Below are 18,284 nucleotides of genomic sequence, written 5' to 3' on the forward strand. Positions count from 1 at the left end.
CTCTCTTCAGAGGTCGAATGTAGACAATTTCAAGTCATTGGAATGGTAACTTGTTAAGCTTTCAAATGGGATAAAAATTGCCTAATTCAGAGACCGTTCGATAACCCAAAAGCACGTTGGAACTCTTCGATCATCATTTTTCAATATGGAATGTTAATCTTTCCAAATTGCATGATCCAACGGAGACGCCTATAACTCCATCATTTGATGTTAGGTTGGGTCAATTTTAGGACATCTGAATGCTACTTTAGTGCTCTTTCAGTCCTCACTTGAATTGTCGTATTCTGAGACCTTTTGGGCGTCCGTATGTTGGATTGCAGTCGTCCGTCCTGAATGTTTGTTTCATCTTCTTGTCAAATAGTAACCCTCATAACTCTCTCTTCAGAGGTCGAATTCAGACTGTTTCAGGTCATTTGAATGGTAACTTGTCAAGCTTACAAATGGAGCCAGAATTGCCTAATTCAAAGACTAATAGATATCCCAAAAGCAAGTTGGAAGTCTTTGATCGTCATTTTTCAATATGGATTGTTAATCTTTACAAATTGTGCGTTCCAACAGCGATGCCTATAACTCGATCGTATGATGTCGGATTGCGTCGATTTTTGGTCATCTGAATGGTACTTTAGTGCTCTTTCATTCCAGACTGGAATCATCATATTCTGATACCATCTGGGAACCTATAAGTTGGATAGCAGTCGTCAGTCCTGAATGTTGCCTTCATCATCTTATCCAATAATAACCCTCAGAACTCTCTCTTCAGAGGTTGAATTTAGACAATTTCAGGTCATTAGTAGGGTAACTTGTCAAGTTTCCAAATAGGACCAAAATTGCCTAATTCAGAGACCGTTCGATATCCCAAAAGCATGTTGGAACTCTTCAATCATCATTTTTCAATATGGATTATTAATCTTTCCAAATTGCACGATCTAACAGAGACGCCTATAACTCCAACTTTTAATGTCAGATTGGGTCGATTTCTGGTCATCTGAATGGTACTTTCGTGCTCTTTCATTTCAGACTAGAATCATCGTATTCTGGACCATTTTGGCACCCGTAAATTAGATCGCAGTTGTCGATCCTTAATGTTTCCTTCATCTTCCTGTCCAAAAGTAACCCTCATAACTCTCTCTTCAGAGGTCGAATGTAGACAATTTCAAGTCATTGGAATGGTAACTTGTCAAGCTTCCAAATGGGACCAAATTTACCTAATTCAGAGACCTTTCGCTAACCTAAAAGCACATTGGAACTCTTCGATCAACATTTTTCAATATGGATTGTTAATCTTTCCAAATTGCGCGATCCAAAAGAGATGCTAGAACTCCATCCTTTGATGTCAGATTGGGTCATTTTTGGTCATCTGAATGGTACTTTACTGCTCTTGCATTCCTGACTAGAATAGTCATATTCTGAGACCATTTGGGCATTTGTAAGTGGGATCGCAGTCGTCAGTCCTGAATGCTCACTTCATCTCTTTCTCTAATAGTAACCCTTATAACTCTCTCTTCATAGGTCGAATTTAGGCCATTTCAGGTCATTGGAATGGTAACTTGTCAAGCTTCCAAATGGGACGTGAATTGCATAATTCAAAGACCGTTCGATATCCCAAAAGCACGTTGGAACTCTTCGATCATCATTTATCAATATGGATTGTTAATCTTTCCAAATTGTGCGATCCAATGGAGACGCCTATAACTCCATCCTTTAATGTCGAATTGGGTCCATTTTTCGTCATCTGAACGGTACTTTAGTGCTCTTTCATTCCTGACTGGAATCGTCTTATTCCGAGACCATTTGGGCATTCGTAAGTGGGATATTAGTCGTCAGTCCTGAATGTTTCTTTCATCTCCTTGTCCAATAGTAACCCTCATAACTCTCTCTTTAGAGGTCAAATTTAGACTATTTCAGGTTATTGGAATGGTAACTTATCAAGCTTCCAAATGGGACCAAAATTGTCTAATTCAGAGACCGTTTGATATCCCAAAACCACGTTGGAACTCTTCTATCGTCATTTTTCAATATGGATTGTTAATCTTTCCAAATTGCGCGATCCAACAGAGACACCTATAACTCGATCATTTGATGTCGGATTGGGTCAATTTTTGGTCATCTGAATGGTACTTTAGTGCTCTTTCATTCATGACTGGTATCGTCTATTCTCAAACCATTTGGGAAGCCATAAGTTGGATCGTAGTCTTTAGTCTTGAATGTTTCCTTCATCTTCTTATCCAATAGTAACCCTCTATCTCTCTCTTCAAAGGTCGAATTTAGACAATTTCAAGTCATTGGAATGGTAACTTGTCAAGCTTCCAAATGGGACCAAAATTGCCTAATTCAGAGACCGTTTGATATCCCAAAAGCACGTTGGAACTCTTCGATCGTCATTTTTCAATATGGATTGTTAATCTTTCCAAATTGCGCGATCCAATGGAGACGCCTATAACTCCATTTATTGTCGAATTGGGTCTATTTTTGGTCATCTGAATGGTGCTTTTGTGCTCTTATTCTTGACTAGTATCATCGTGTTCCGAGCCCATTTGAGAATTTTTAAATTAAATCGCAGTCGTCCGTCCTGAATGTTTCTTTCATCTTCTTGTCAAATAGTAACCCTCATAACTCTCTCTTTAGAGGTCGAATTCAGACTGTTTCAGGTCATTTGAGTGGTAACTTGTCAAGTTTCTAAATGGGACTAGAATTGCCTAATTCGGAGACTGATAGATATCCCAAAAGCAAGTTGGAAGTCTTTGATCATCATTTTTCAACATGGATTGTTAATCTTTCCAAATTGTGCAATCCAATGGCGACGCTTATAACTCGATCATATGATGTCGGATTAGGCCAATTTTTCATCATCTGAATGGTACTTTAGTGCTCTTTCATTCCATACTGGAATCATCATATTCGGATACCATCTGGGCACCCGTAAGTTAGATAGCAGTCGTCGGTCCTGAATGTTTCCTTCATCGTCTTGTCCAATATTAACCCTCAGAACTCTCTCTTTAAAGGTCAAATTTAGACAGTTTTAGGTCATTAGTAGGGTAACTTGTCAAGTTTTTAAATGGGACCAAAATTGCCTAATTCAGAGACCGTTCGATATCCCAAAAGCACGTTGAACTCTTCGATCGTCATTTTTTAATATGGATTGTTAATCTTTCCAAATTGCACGATCCAACGATGACGCCTATGACTCCATCAATTGATGTTGGATTGGGATGATTTTTGGTCATCTGAATAGTTATTGAGTGCTCTTTCATTCCAGACTAGAATCATTGTATTCCGAGACCATTTGTGCATCTATAAGTTGGATTGCTGTCGTCGTTCCTGAATATTTCCTTCATCTTCTTGTCCAATAGTAACCCTCATAACTCTCTCTTCAGAGGTCAAAGTTAGACTATTTCTGGTCATAGGAATGCTAACTAGTCAAGCTTCCAAATTGGACCAGAATTGCCTAATTCAGAGACCGTTCGATATCCCAAAAGCACGTTGGAAATCTTCCATCGTCATTTTTTAATATGGATTGTTAATCTTTCCAAATTTTGCACCCAATGGCGACGCCTAAAATTCCATCATATGATGACGGATTGGGTCAATTTTTGGCCATCTGAATGGTACTTTAGTGCTCTTTTATTCCAGACTGGAATTGTCGTATTCTGAGACCATTTGAGCACCCATAAGTTGGATAGTAGTCGTCGGTCCTGAATGTTTCCTTCATCTTCTTGTCCAATAGTAACCCTCATAACTCTCTCTTTAGAGGTCGAATTTAGACAATTTCAGATCATTGGAATGGTAACTTGTCAAGCTTCCAAATGGGACCAAAATAGCCTAATTCAGAGGCCGTTTGATATCTTAAAAGCACGTTGGAACTCTTCGATCGTCATTTTTCAATATGGATTGTTAATCTTTCCAAATTGCGCGATCCAACAGAGACACTTATAACTCCATGCTTTGATGTCGGATTGGATCAATTTTGGTCATCTGAATGGTACTTTAGTGCTCTTTCATTCCGATTTGGATCATCGTATTCGAGACCATTTGGGCATTTGTAAGTTGCAGTCGTCGGTCCTGAATTTTTCCTTCATCTCCTTGTCCAATATTAACCCTCATAACTCTCTCTTCAAAGGTCGAATTTAGACTATTTCAGGTCATTCGAATGCTAACTTGTCAAGCTTCCAAATGGGACCAGAATTGCCTAATTAAGAGACCGTTCGATATCCCTAAAGCATGTGGAAGTCTTCGATCATCATTTTTCAATATGGATTGTTAATCTTTCCAAATTGTGAGATCAACAGAGACCCCTATAACACCTTTGATGTCGGATTAGGTCAATTTTTGGTCATCTGAATGGTACTTTAGTACTCTTTCATTCCAGACTGGAATCATTGTATTCTGAGACCATTTGGGCACCCATAAGTTGGATAGCAGTCGTCGGTCCTAAATGTTTCCTTCATCTTCTTGTCCAATAATAACCCTCATAACTCTCTCTTTAGAGGTCGAATTTAGACTATTTTAGGCCATTGGAACGCTAACTTGTCAAGCTTCCAAATGGGACCAAAATTGCCTAATTTAGAGACCGTTCGATATCCCAAAAGCACGTTGGAACTCTTTGATCGTCATTTTTCAATATGGATTGTTAATCTTTCCAAATTGCGGGATCTAAAAATGACGCCTATAACTCCATCAATTGATGTCGGATTGGGATGATTTTTGGTCATCTAAATTGTTATTTATTGCTCTTTCATTCTTGACTAGAATCGTTGTATTCAGAGACCATTTGGACAACTGTAAGTTGGATCGCTGTCGTCGATCCTAAATGTTTCCTTCATCTTCTTGTCCAATAGTAACTCTCAGAACTCTCTCTTCAGTGGTCAAATTTAGACTATTTCAGGTCATTGGAATGGTAACTGGTCAAGCTTCCAAATTGGACTAGAATTGCCCAATTCATAGACCGTTCGATATCCCAAAAGCACATTGGAAGTCTTCGATCGTCATTTTTCAGTATGGATTGTTAATCTTTCCAAATTGCGCGATCCAACGGCGACACCTATAACTCCGTCATATGAAGTCAAATTGGGTTGATTTTTCGTAATCCGAATGGTACTTTAGTGCCCTTTCATTCTAGATTGGAATTGTTGTATTATGAAACCATTTGAACACCCATAAGTTGGATAGAAGTCGTCGGTCCTAAATGTTTCCTTCATCTTCTTGTCTAATATTAACCCTCATAACTCTCTCTTCAAAGGTCGAATTTAGACTATTTCAGGTCATTGGAAGGGTAACTTGTCAAGCTTCTAAATGGGACCAAAATTGCCTAATTCAGAGACCATTCGATATCCGAAAAGCACGTTAGAACTCTTCGATCATCATTTTTCAATATGGATTGTTAATCTTTCCAAATTGCACGATCCAACGGAGACGCCAATAACTCCATCCTTTGATGTCGGATTGGGTCGATTTTCGGACATCTGAATGGTACATTAATGCTCTTTCATTCCTGACTGGAATCTACGAATTCCGAGACCATTTCGGCATCCGAAAGTGGGATCGCAGTCGCCGATCCTGAATGTTTCCTTCATCTCCTTGTCCAATAGTAACCCTCATAACTCTCTCTTCAAAGGTCAAATTTAGACTATTTCAGGTCGTTGAAATGGTAACTTGTCAAGCTTCCAAATGGTACAAAAATTGCCTAATTAATTGACTGTTCGATATCCCAAAAGCACGTTGGAACTCTTTGATCGTCATTTTTCAATATGGATTGTTAATCTTTCCAAATTGCGCGATCTAATGGAGACGCCTATAACTCCATCATTTGATGTCGGATTGGGTTGATTTTTAGTCATCTGAATGGTACTTTAGTGCTCTTTCATTCCTGACTTGAATTGTCATATTTTGAGACCATGTGAGCATCCGTAAGTGGGATCGCAGTCGTCGGTCCTGAATGTTTTCTTCATCTTCTGGTCAAATAGTAACCCTCATAACTCTCTCTTCAAAGGTCTAATTCAGACTGTTTTAGGCCATTATAATGGTAACTTGTCAAGCTTCCAAATGGGACCAGAATTGCCTAACTCAGAGACTGATAGATATCCCAAAAGCACATTGGAAGTCTTCGATCGTCATTTTTCAATATGGATTGTTAATCTTTCCAAATTGCGGGATCCAACGGCGACGCCTATTACTCCATCATATGATGTCGGATTGGGTCAATTTTTGGTCATCTGAATGGTACTTTAGTGCTCTTTCATTCCAGACTGGAATCATCGTATTTTGATACCATTTGGGCACCTATAACTTGAATAGCAGTCGTCGGTCCTGAATGTTTCCTTCATTTTCTTGTCCAATATTAACCCTTAGAACTCTCTCTTCAGAGGTCGAATTTAGACAATTGCAGGTCATTAAAAGGGTAACTTGTCAAGCTTCCAAATGGGACCAAAATTGCCTAATTTAGAGACCGTTCGATATCCCAAAAGCACGTTGGAACTCTTCGATCATCATTTTTCAATATGGATTGTTAATCTTTCCAAATTGCGTGATCCAACGATGACGCTTATAACTCCATCATTTGATGTCGGATTGGGATGATATTTGGTCATCTGAATGGTAATTTAGTGCTCTTTCATTCCTGACTGGAATCGTCGTATTCCGAGACCATTAGAGCATCTGTAAGTTGGATCGCTGTCGTCGGTCCTGAATGTATCCTTCAACTTCTTATCCAATAGTAACCCTCATAACTATTTCTTCAGAGGTCAAATTTAGACTATTTTAGGTATTGGAGTGGTAACTGGTCATGCTTCCAAATGGGATAAGAATTGCCGAATTCAGAGACCGTTCGATATCCCAAAAGCACGTTGGAAGTCTTCGATCATCATTTTTCAATATGGATTGTTAATCTTTCCAAATTGCACGATCCAATGGAGACGCCTATAACTCCATCCTTTGATGTCAGATTGGGTCAATTTTTGGTCATCTGAATGGTACTTTAGTGCTCTTTCATATCAGACTAGAATTATCATATTCTGAGACCATTTAGGCACCTGTAAGTTGGATCACAGTCGTAAGTCCTGAATGTTTCCTTCATCTTCTTGTCCAATAGTAACCGTCATAACTCTCTCATAACAGGTGAAATTTAGATTATTTCAGGTCATTGGAATTGTAACTTGTCAAGCTTCGAAATGAGATCAGAATTGCTTAATTCAGAGACCGTTCGATATCTCAAAAGCACGTTTGAACTCATCGATCATCATTTTTCAATATGGATGGTTAATCTTTCCAAATGACGCGATCCAACGAAGACGCCTATAACTCCATCATTTGATGTTGAATTAGGTTGATTTTTGAACATCTGAATGGTACTTTAGTGCTCTTTCATTCCTGACTTGCACGTCATATTCCGAGACCATTTGGGCATCCGTAAGTTGGTTCGCAGTCGTCCGTCCTGAATGTTTTTTCATCTTCTTGTCAAATAGTAACCCGCATAATTCTCTCTTCATAGGTCAAATTCAGACTGTTTAAGGTCATTGGAATGGTAACTTGTCAAGCTTCCAAATGGGACCAGAATTGCCTAATTCAGAGACCGTTCGATATCCCAAAAGCAATTTGGAAGTCTTCAATCATCATTTTTCAATATGGATTGTTAATCTTTCCAAATTGCGTGATCCAATGTCGACGCCTATAACTCTGTCATATGATGTTGGATTGGGTCAATTTTTGGTCATCTGAATGGTACTTTAGTGCTCTTTCATTCCAGACTAGAATCGTTGTATTCTGATACCATTTGGGCACCCATAAATTGGATCACAGTCGTCGGTCCTGAGTGTTTCCTTCATCTCCTTGTCCAATATTAACCATCATAACTCTCTCTTTAAAGGTTGAATTTTGACTATTTCAGGTTATTGGAAGGGCAACTTGTCAAGCATGAGACCAAAATTGCCTAATTTAGAGACCGTTCGATATCCCAAAAGCACATTGGAACTCTTCGATTGTCATTTTTCAATATGGATTGTTAATCTTTTCAAATTATGCGATGCAATGATGACGCCTATAACTCCATCATTTGATGTCAGATTGGGTCAATTTTTGGTCATCTAAATGGTAATTTAGTGCTCTTTCATTCCTGACTGGAATCGTCGTATTCCGAGACCATTTCAGCATCTGTAAGTTGGATCGCCGTCATCGGTCCAGAATGTTTCCTTCATCTTCTTGTCCAATAGTAACCCAATTACTCTCACTTCAGAGGTCTAATTTAGAATATATCAGGTCATTGGAACGATAACTTGTTAAGCTTCTAAATGGGGCCAAAATTACCTAATTCAGACACCGTTCGATATCCTAAAAGGATGTTGGATGTCTTCGACTGTCATTTTTCAATATGAATTGTTAATCTTTTCAAATTCCACGATCTAACGGAGTCACCTATAAATCCATCCTTTGATGTCGGATTGGGTCGATTTCTGGTCATCTAAATGGTACATTAATTTTCTTTCATTTCAGATTGGAATCGTCGTATTCTGAGAGCATTTGGGAACCCATAAGTTGGATCACAGTCGTCAATCCTGAATGTTTCCTTCATCTTCTTGTCCAATAGTAACCCACATAACTCTCTCTTCATAGGTCGAATTTTGACTATTTCAAGTCATTAGAGTAGTAACTTGTCAAGCTTCCAAATGGGACCAAAATTGCCTAATTCAGAGACCGTTCGATATCCCAAAAGCACGTTGGAACTCTTCGAACGTCATTTTGCAATATGGATTATTAATCTTTCTAAATCTGCGGTCCAACAGAGACACTCATAACTCACTCATTTCATGTCGGATTGAGTCAATTTTTGGTCCTATGTAAGGTACTTTAGTGCTCTTTTCATTCCAGACTAGAATCATCGTATTCCGAGACCATTTGGGCACTGGTAAGTTGGATTGCAGTCGTCGGTACTGAATGTTTCGTTCATCTTCTTATCCAATAGTAACCCTCATAACTCTCTCTTTAGAGGTCGAATTTAGACAATTTCAGATCATTGGAATGATAACTTGTCAAGCTTCCAAAGGGACCAAAATAGCCTAATTCAGCGGCCGTTCGATATCCCAAAAGCACTCTTCGAACATTGATCGTCATTTTTCAATATGGATTTGTTAATCTTTCCAAATTGCACAATCCAATGAGAATTTCGAGTCATTGGAAAGGTAACTTTCAAGCTATGGGGCCAAAACTAATTCAGACCCATCATGTTGGAAGTCTTTGATGTCGGATTGGGTTAATTTTTGGTCATCTGAATGGTACTTTAGTGCTTTTTAATTCCAGACTAGAATCATCGTATTCCGAGACCATTTGGGCACCGGTAAGTTGGATTGCAGTCGTCGGTCCTGAATGTTTCCTTCATCTTCTTGTCCAATAGTAACCCTCATAACTCTCTCTTCAGAGGTCGAATTTAGACTATTTCAGGTCATTGGAAAGGTAACTTGTCAAGCTTCCAAATGGGACCAAAATTGCCTAATTCAGAGACCGTTCGATATCCCAAAAGCATTTTGGAACTCTTAGTTCATCATTTTTCAATATGGATTGTGAATCTTTCCAAATTGCGTGATCCAACGGAGACGCCTATAACTTCATCCTTTGATCTCGGATTACGTCAATTTTTTATCATCTAAATATTACTTTAGTGCTCTTTAATTCCTGATTAGAATCATCGTATTCTGATACCATTTGGGCACCCGTAAGTTGGATCGCCATTGTCGGTCCTGAATGTTTCCTTCATCTTCTTGTGCAGTAGTAACCCTCATAACTCTCTCTTCAGATGTCGAATTTAGACTATTTCAGGTCATTTGAATGGTAACTTGTCAAGCTTCCAAATGGAACCAAAATTACCTAATTCAAAGACCGTTCGATATTCCAAAAGCACGTTGGAACTCTTCGATCATCATTTTTCATTATGAATTGTTAATCTTTCCAAATTGCGCGATCCAATGGAGACGCCAATTACTCCATCCTTTGGTGTTATATTAGGTGAATTTTTGGTCATCTGAATGGTACTTTAGTACTCTTTAATTCCTGAGTGGAATCATCATATTCCGAGACCATTTGAGCAGCCGAAAGTTGGATTGCAGTCGTCGGTCCTGACTGTTTCCTTCTTCTTCTTGTCCAATAGTAATCCTCATAACTCTCTCTTCAGAGGTCGAATTTAGACTATTTCAGGTCATTGGAATGGTAACTTGTCAAGCTTCCAAATGGGACCAAAATTGCCTAATTCAGAGACCGTTCGATATCCCAAAAGCACGTTGGAAGTCTTCGATCGTCATTTTTCAATATGGATTGTTAATCTTTCCAAATTGCGCGATCCAACGGAGACGCCTATAACTCCATCATTTGTTGTCGGATTGGGTCGATTTTTGGTCAACTGAATGGTACTTTAGTGATCTTTCATTCCGAACTGGTATCATCGTATTCTGAGACCATTTGGGCACCTTTAAGTTGGATTGCAATCGTCGGTCCTGAATGTTTCCTTCATCTTCTTCTCCAATAGTAACCCTCATAACTCTCTCTTCAGAGGTCGAATTTAGACTATTTCAGGTAATTGGAATGGTAACTTGTTAAGCTTCCAAATGGGACCATAATTGCCAAATTCAGAGACTGTTTGATATCCCCAGAAGCACGTTGGAACTCTTCGATCGTCATTTTTCAATATGGATTGTTAATCTTTCCAAATTGTGCGATCCAACGGAGACGCCTATAACTCCATCCTATGATGTCTGATTGGGTCGATTTGTAGTCATCTGAATGGTACTTTAATGGTCTTTCATTCCTGACTGGAATCGTTGTATTCCGAGACCATTTGGGCATCCGTAAGTGATATCGCAGTAGTCGGTCCTGAACGTTTCCTTCATCTCCTTGTCTAATAGTAACCCTATTACTCTCTCTTCAGAGGTTGAATTTAGACTATTTCAGGTCATTGGATAGGTTACTTCTCAAGCTTGCAAATGGGACCAAAATTGCATAATTTAGAGACCGTTCGATATCCCAAAAGCATGATGGAAGTCTTCAATCGTCATTTTTTAATATGGATTGTTAATCTTTCCAAATTGTACGATCCAATGAAGACACCTATAACTCCATCCTTTGATGTCGAATTAGGTCGATTTTTGGTTATCTTAATGGAACTTTAGTGCTCTTTCATTCTTGACTGGAATCATCGTATTCTGAGACCATTTGGGCAACCGTAAGTGGGATCGCAGTCGTCGGTCCTGAATGTTTCCTTCATCTCCTTGTCCAATAGTAACCCTCATAACTCTCTCTTTAGAGGTCGAATTTAGACTATTTCAAGTCATTAGAATGGTTACTTGTCAAGCTTCCAAATGAGACCAAAATTGCCTAATTCAGAGACCGTTCGATTTTGCAAAAGCACTTTGGAACTCTTCGATTGTCATTTTTCAATATGGATTGTTAATCTTTCCAAATTGCGTGCCAATGGAGACGCCTCTAACTCCATCCTTTGATGTCGGATTGGGTCAATTTTTGGTCATCTAAATGGTACTTTAGTGCTCTTTCATTCCTGACTGGAATCATCGTATTCCGAGACCATTTGGGCATCCGTAAGTGGGATCGCAGTCGTCGGTCCTGAATGTTTCCTTCATCTCCTTGTCCAATAGTAACCCTCATAACTCCCTCTTCAGAGGTCAAATTTAGACTATTTTCGGTCATTGGAATGGTAACTTGTCAAGCTTCCAAATGGGACCTGAATTGCCAAATTCAGAGACCGTTCGATAACCCAAAAGCACGTTGGAACTCTTCAATCGTCATTTTTCAATATGGATTGTTAATCTTTCCAAATTGTGTGATCCAATGGAGACGCCTAAAACTCCATCCTTTGATGTCGGATTGGGTCGATTTTGGGTCATCTGAATGGTATTTTAATGCTCTTTCATTCCTGACTGGAATCGTCGTATTCCGAGACCATTTGGGCATCCGTAAGTGGGATCGCAGTCGTCGATCCTGAATGTTTCCTTCATCTCCTTGTCCAATAGTAACCCTCATAACTCTCTCTTCAGAGGTCGAATTTAGACTATTTCAGGTCATTGGAATGGTAACTTGTGAAGCTTCCAAATGGGACCAGAATTGCCTAATTTAGACACCATTCGATATCCCAAAAGCACGTTGGAACTCTTCGATCATCATTTTTCAATATGTATTATTAATCTTTCCAAATTGCCCGATCCAATAAAGACGCCTATAACTTCATCATTTGATGTCGTATTGGGTCGATTTTTGGTCATTTGAATGATAATTTAGTGCTCTTTCATTCCTGACTAGAATCGTCGTATTCCGAGACCAATTGGGCATCTGTAAGTTGGATCACTGTCGTCGGTCCTGAATGTTTCCTTCTTCTTCTTGTCCAATAATAACCCTATTACTCTCTCTTCAGAGGTCAAATTTTGACTATTTCATGTCATTGGAAATGTAACTTGTTAAGCTTCCAAACAGGGCTAACATTGCCTAAATCAGCAACCGTTCCATATCCCATAAGCATGTTGGAAGTCTTCGATCGTACTTTTTCAATATGGATTGTTAATCTTTCCAAATTGTGCGATCCAACGGAGACGCCTATAACTCCATCATTTGATGTCGGATTGGTATTTTTGGTCATCTGAATGGTAATTTAGTGCTCTTTCATTCATGACTGGAATCGTCGTATTCCGAGACCATTTGGGCATCTGTGAGTAGGATGACGGTCGTCGGTCCTGAATGCTTCCTTCTTCTTCTTATCCAATAATAACCCTCATAACTCTCTCTTCAGAGGTCAAATTTAGACTATTTCAGGTCATTGGATAGGTAACTTGTCAAGCTTCCAAATTGGGCCAAAATTGCCTAACTCAGAGACCGTTTAATATCCTAAGAGCATGTTGGAAGTCTTCGATCGTCATTTTTTAATATGGATTGTAAATCTATCCAAATTGGGCGATCCAAGGGAGACGCTTATAACTCCATCCTTTAATGTCAGATTGGCTCGATTTTTGGTCATTTGAATGGTACTTTATTGCTCTTTCATTCCTAACTAGAATCGTCGTATTCCAAGACCATTTGGGCACACGTAAGTTGGATCGCAGTCGTCGGTCCTGATGTTTCCTTCATCTTCTTATCTAATAGCTCCCCTCAAAACTCTCTCTTCAAAGGTCGAATATAGACTATTTCAGGTCATTGGACTAGTAACTTGTCAAGCTTCCAAATGGGACCAAAATTGCCTAATTAAGAGACCGTTCGATATCCCAAAAGCACGTTGGAACTCTTCGATCATCATTTTTCAATATGGATTGTTAATCTTTCCAAATTGCGCGATCCAATGGAGACGCCTATAACTCCATCCTTTGATGTCGGATTGGGTCAATTTTTGGTCATCTGAATGGTACTTTAGTGCTCTTTCATTCTTGACTGGAATCGTTGTATTCCGTGACCATTTGGGCATCCATAAGTTGTATCGCAGTCATTAATGTTTCCTTCATCTTCTTGTCCAATAGTTACCCTCATAACTCACTCTTCAGAGGTCGAATTTAGACTATTTCAGGTCATTGGAATGGTAACTTGTCAAGCTTCCAAATGGGACCAAAATTGCCTAATTCAGAGACCGTTAGATATCCCTAAAGTATGTTGGAACTCTTCGATCGTCATTTTTCAATAATGATTTGTTAATCTTTCCAAATTGCGCGATCCAACGGAGACGTGTATAACACCATCATTTGATGTCGGATTGGGTTGATTTTTGGTTATCTGAATGGTACTTTGGTGTTCTTTCATTCCTAACTGGAATCATTATATTTTTAGACCGTGTGGGCATCCGTAAGTGGGATCGCAGTCGTCAGTCCCGAATGTATCCGTCATCTCCTTGTCCAATAATAACCCTCACAACTCTCTCTTCAATGGTTGAATTTTGACTATTTCAGGTCATTGGAAAGGTAACTTGTCAAGCTTCCAAGTGGGACAAGAATTGCCTAATTCAGAGACCGTTCGATATCCCAAAAGCACATTGGAACTCTTCGATCGTCATTTTTCAATATTGATTGTTAATCTTTCCAAATTACGCGATCCTAAGAAGAGACCTATAACTCCATCGTTTGATGTCCGATTGGGTCGATTTTTGGTCATCTGAATGGTACTTTAGTGCACTGTCATTCCTAATTGGAATCCTCGTATTCCGAGATAATTTGGGCATCCGTAAGTGGGATCGCATTCCTAAACGTTTCCTTGATCTCCTTGTCAAATAGTAACCCTCATATCTCCCTTTAAAGGTCAAATTTAGAATTTTTAGGACATTGGAATGATAACTTTTAAAGCTTCAAAATGGGACCAGCATCGCTTAATTCATAGACCGTTCGATATCCCAAAAGCACATTGGTACTCTTCGATCGTCATTTTTCAATATGGATTCTTAATCTTTACAAATTGCACGATCCAAAAGAGATACCTATAACTCCATCCTTTGATGTCAGATTGGGTCATTTTTGGTCATCTGAATGGTACTTTACTGCTCTTGCATTCCTGACTAGAATCGTCACATGTGGGATTACGATCGTCGGTCCTGAATGTTTACTTCATCTCCTTGTCCAATAATAACCCTCATAACTCTCTCTACTCAGAGGTCGAATTTATACAAATTTAGGTCATTGGAATGGTAACTAGTCAAGCTTCCAAGTGGGACCAGAATTGCTTAATTTAGAGACCGCTCGATATCCCAAAAGCACGTTGGAACTCTTTGATCATCATTTTTCAATATGGATTGTTAATCTTTCCAAATTGCGATATCAAACGAAGTTGCCTCTAACTCCATCCTTTGATGTCGGATTGGGTCAATTTTTGGTCATTTGAATGGTACTTTCATTCCTGACTGGAATCGTCGTATTCCGAGACCATTTGGGCATCTGTAAGTTGGATCGCAGCCGTCAATCCTGAATGTCTCCTTCATCTTCTTGTCCAATAGTAACCCTCATAACTCTCTCTTCAGAGGTCAAATTTAGACTATTTCAGGTCATTGGAATGGTAACTTGTCAAGCTTCCAAATGGGACCAAAATTGCTTAATTCAGAGACTGTTCGATATCCCAAAACCACGTTGGAACTCTTCGATCGTCATTTTTCAATATGGATTGTTAATATTTCCAAATTGCAATATCCAACGGAGACGCCTATAACTACATCCTTTGATGTCGGACTGGGTCAATTTTTGGTCATCTGAATGGTACTTTAGTGCTCTTTCATTCTAGTCTAGAATTGTCGTATTCCGAGACCATTTGGACATTTAAAAGTTGGATCACAGTCGTCGGTCGTGAATGTTTCCTTCATCTTCCTGTCCAATAGTAACCCTCATAACTCTCTCTCTTTAGAGGTCGAATTTAGACTATTTCAGGTCATTAGAATGGTAACTTGTCAAGCTTCCAAATGGGACTAGAATTGCATAATTTAGAGACTATTGGAAACCAAATAGCATGTTGGAATTCTTCGACAGTCATTTTTCAATATGGATTGTTAATCTTTCCAAATTGCTCGATCCAATGGAGACGCCTATAACTCCATCATTTGATGTCAAATTGGGTCAATTTTTGGTCATCTGAATGGTACTTTAGTGCTCTTTCATTCCAGACTGGAATCGTCGTATTCTGAGACCATTTGGTCACCCGTAAGTTGGATCGCAGTCGTTGGTCCTGAATGTTTCCTTCATCTTCTTGTCCAATAGTAACCCTCATAACTCTCTCTTCAGAGGTCGAATTTAGACTATTTCAGGTCATTGGAATGGTAACTTGTCAAGCTTCCAAATGGGACCAAAATAGCCTAATTCAGAGACCGTTCGATATCCCAAAAGCATGTTGGAACTCTTCGATCGTCATTTTTCAATATGGATTGTTAATCTTTCTAAATTGCGCGATCCAACGGAGACGCCTATAACTCCATCCTTTGATGTCGGATTGGGTCAATTTTTGGTCATCTGAATGGTACTTTAGTGCTATTTCATACCTGACTGGAATCGTCATTTTTCGAGACCATTTGGACAACCGGAAGTGGGATTCGCAGTCGTCGGTCCAGAATGTTTCCTTCATCTCCTTGTCCAATAGTATCCCTCATAACTCTCTCTTCAGAGGTCGAATTTACATTATTTCAGGTTGCTGGAATGGTAACTTGCAAAGCTTTCAAATGGGACCATAATTACCTAATTCAGAGACTGTTCGATATCACAAAACATGTCGGAACTCTTTGATTGTCATTTTTCAATATGGATTGTTAATCTTTCCAAAGTGCACGATCCAACGGAGACGCCTATAAATCTATCCTTTGAGGTCGGATTGGGTCGATTTTTGGTCATCTAAATGGTACTTTAGTGCTCTTTCATTACTAACTGGAATCGTCGTATTCTGAGACCATTTCGGCATCCGTAAGTGGGATCGCTATCGTCAGTCCTAAATGTTTCCTTCATCTCCATTCCAATAGTAACCCTCATAACTCTCTCTTCAGAGGTCGAATTTATACTATTTTAGATCATTGGAATGGTAACTTGCCAAGCTTCCCAATGGGACCAAAATTGCCTAATTCAGAGACCGTTCGATTTCCCAAAAGCACGTTGGAGCTCTTTGTTCGTCATTTTTCTATATGGATTGGTAATCTTTTCGAATTGCGTGATCTAACGGAGACGCATACAACTCCATCATTTGATGTCGGATTGGGTCAATTTTTGGTCATCTGAATGGTACTTTAGTTTTATTTCATTGTTGTATCATCGTATTCCGAGAGAATTTGGGCATCTTTAAGTTGTATCACAGTCATCAGTTCTGAATGTTTCCTTTAAGTTCTTATCCAATAGTAACCCTCATAACTCTCTCTTCAGAAGTCGAATTTAAACCATATCAGGTCATTGGAACGGTAACTTGTCTAGCTTCCAAATGGGACCAAAATTTTCGAATTCAGATACCGTTTGATATCCCAAAAGCACGTTAGAACTCTTCGATCTTCATTTTTCTATATGGATTGTTAATCGTTCCAAATTAAGCAATCCAACGGAGACGCCTATACTCCATCTTTTGTTGTTAGATTGGGTTGATTTTTGGTCATCTGAATGGTACTTTAGTGCTCTTTCATTCCTGACTCGAATCGTCGTATTCTGAGACCATTTGGGCATCTGTAAGTGGGATCGCAGTCGTTGGTCCTGAATGTTTCCTTCATCTCCTTGTCCAATAATAACCCTCATAACTCTCTTTATAGGTTGAAATCAGACTATTTAAGGTCATTGGAATGGTAACTTTTCAAGCTTCCAAATAGGACAAAAATTGCCTAATTCAGAGACCGTTCTTATCCCTAATGCATGTTGGAACTTCTCGATCATCATTTTTCAATATGGATTGTTTATCTTCCCAAATTGCACGTCTGAAAGGTACATTAGTGCTCTTTCAGAGACGCCTATAACTCCATCCTTTGATGTTGGATTGGGTTAATTTTTGGTCGTCTGAAAGGTACATTAGTGCTCTTTCATTCCTGAATTGAATCGTCGTAATCCGAGACCATTTAGTCATCTGTAAGTTGGATCGCGGTCGTCGGTCTTAAATCATTCCTTCATCTTCTTGTCCAATAGTAACCCTCATAACTCTCTCTTCAGAGGTCGAATTTAGACTATTTCAGGTCATTGGAAAGGTAACTTGTCAAGCTTCCAAATGGGACCAAAATTGCCAAATTCAGAGACCATTCGATATCCCAAAACCACGTTGGAACTCTTCGATCGTCATTTTTCAATATGGATTGTTAATCTTTCCAAATTGCGCGATCCAACGAAGATGCCTATAACTCCATCCTTTAATGTCGGATTGGGTCAATTTTTGGTCATCTGAATGGTACTTTAGTGCACCTTCATTCCTCACAAGAATCGTCATATTTCGAGACCATTTGTGCATCCGTTAGTGGGATCGAAGCCGTCAGTCCTGAATGTTTCCTTATCTCCTTGTCCAATAGTAACCCTCATAACTCTCTCTTTAGAGGTTGAATTTAGACTATTTCAGGTCATTGGAAAGGTAACTTGTCAAGCTTCCAAATGGGGCCAAAATTTCCTAATTCAGAGACCGTTCGATATACCAAAAGCAAGTTGGAAGTCTTCGATCATCATTTTTCAATATGGATTGTAAATCTTTCCAAATTGGGTGATCCAAGGGAAACGCCTATAACTCCATCCTTTGATGTCGGATTGGGTCGATTTTTGGTCATTTGAATTGTACCATAGTGCTCTTTCATTCCTGACTGGAATCGTCGTATTTCGAGACTATTTGGGCATCCGTAAGTGTGA

Source organism: Magnolia sinica, chromosome 12 (assembly GCF_029962835.1).
Source record: "Magnolia sinica isolate HGM2019 chromosome 12, MsV1, whole genome shotgun sequence".
NCBI classification, from domain to species: domain Eukaryota; kingdom Viridiplantae; phylum Streptophyta; class Magnoliopsida; order Magnoliales; family Magnoliaceae; genus Magnolia; species Magnolia sinica.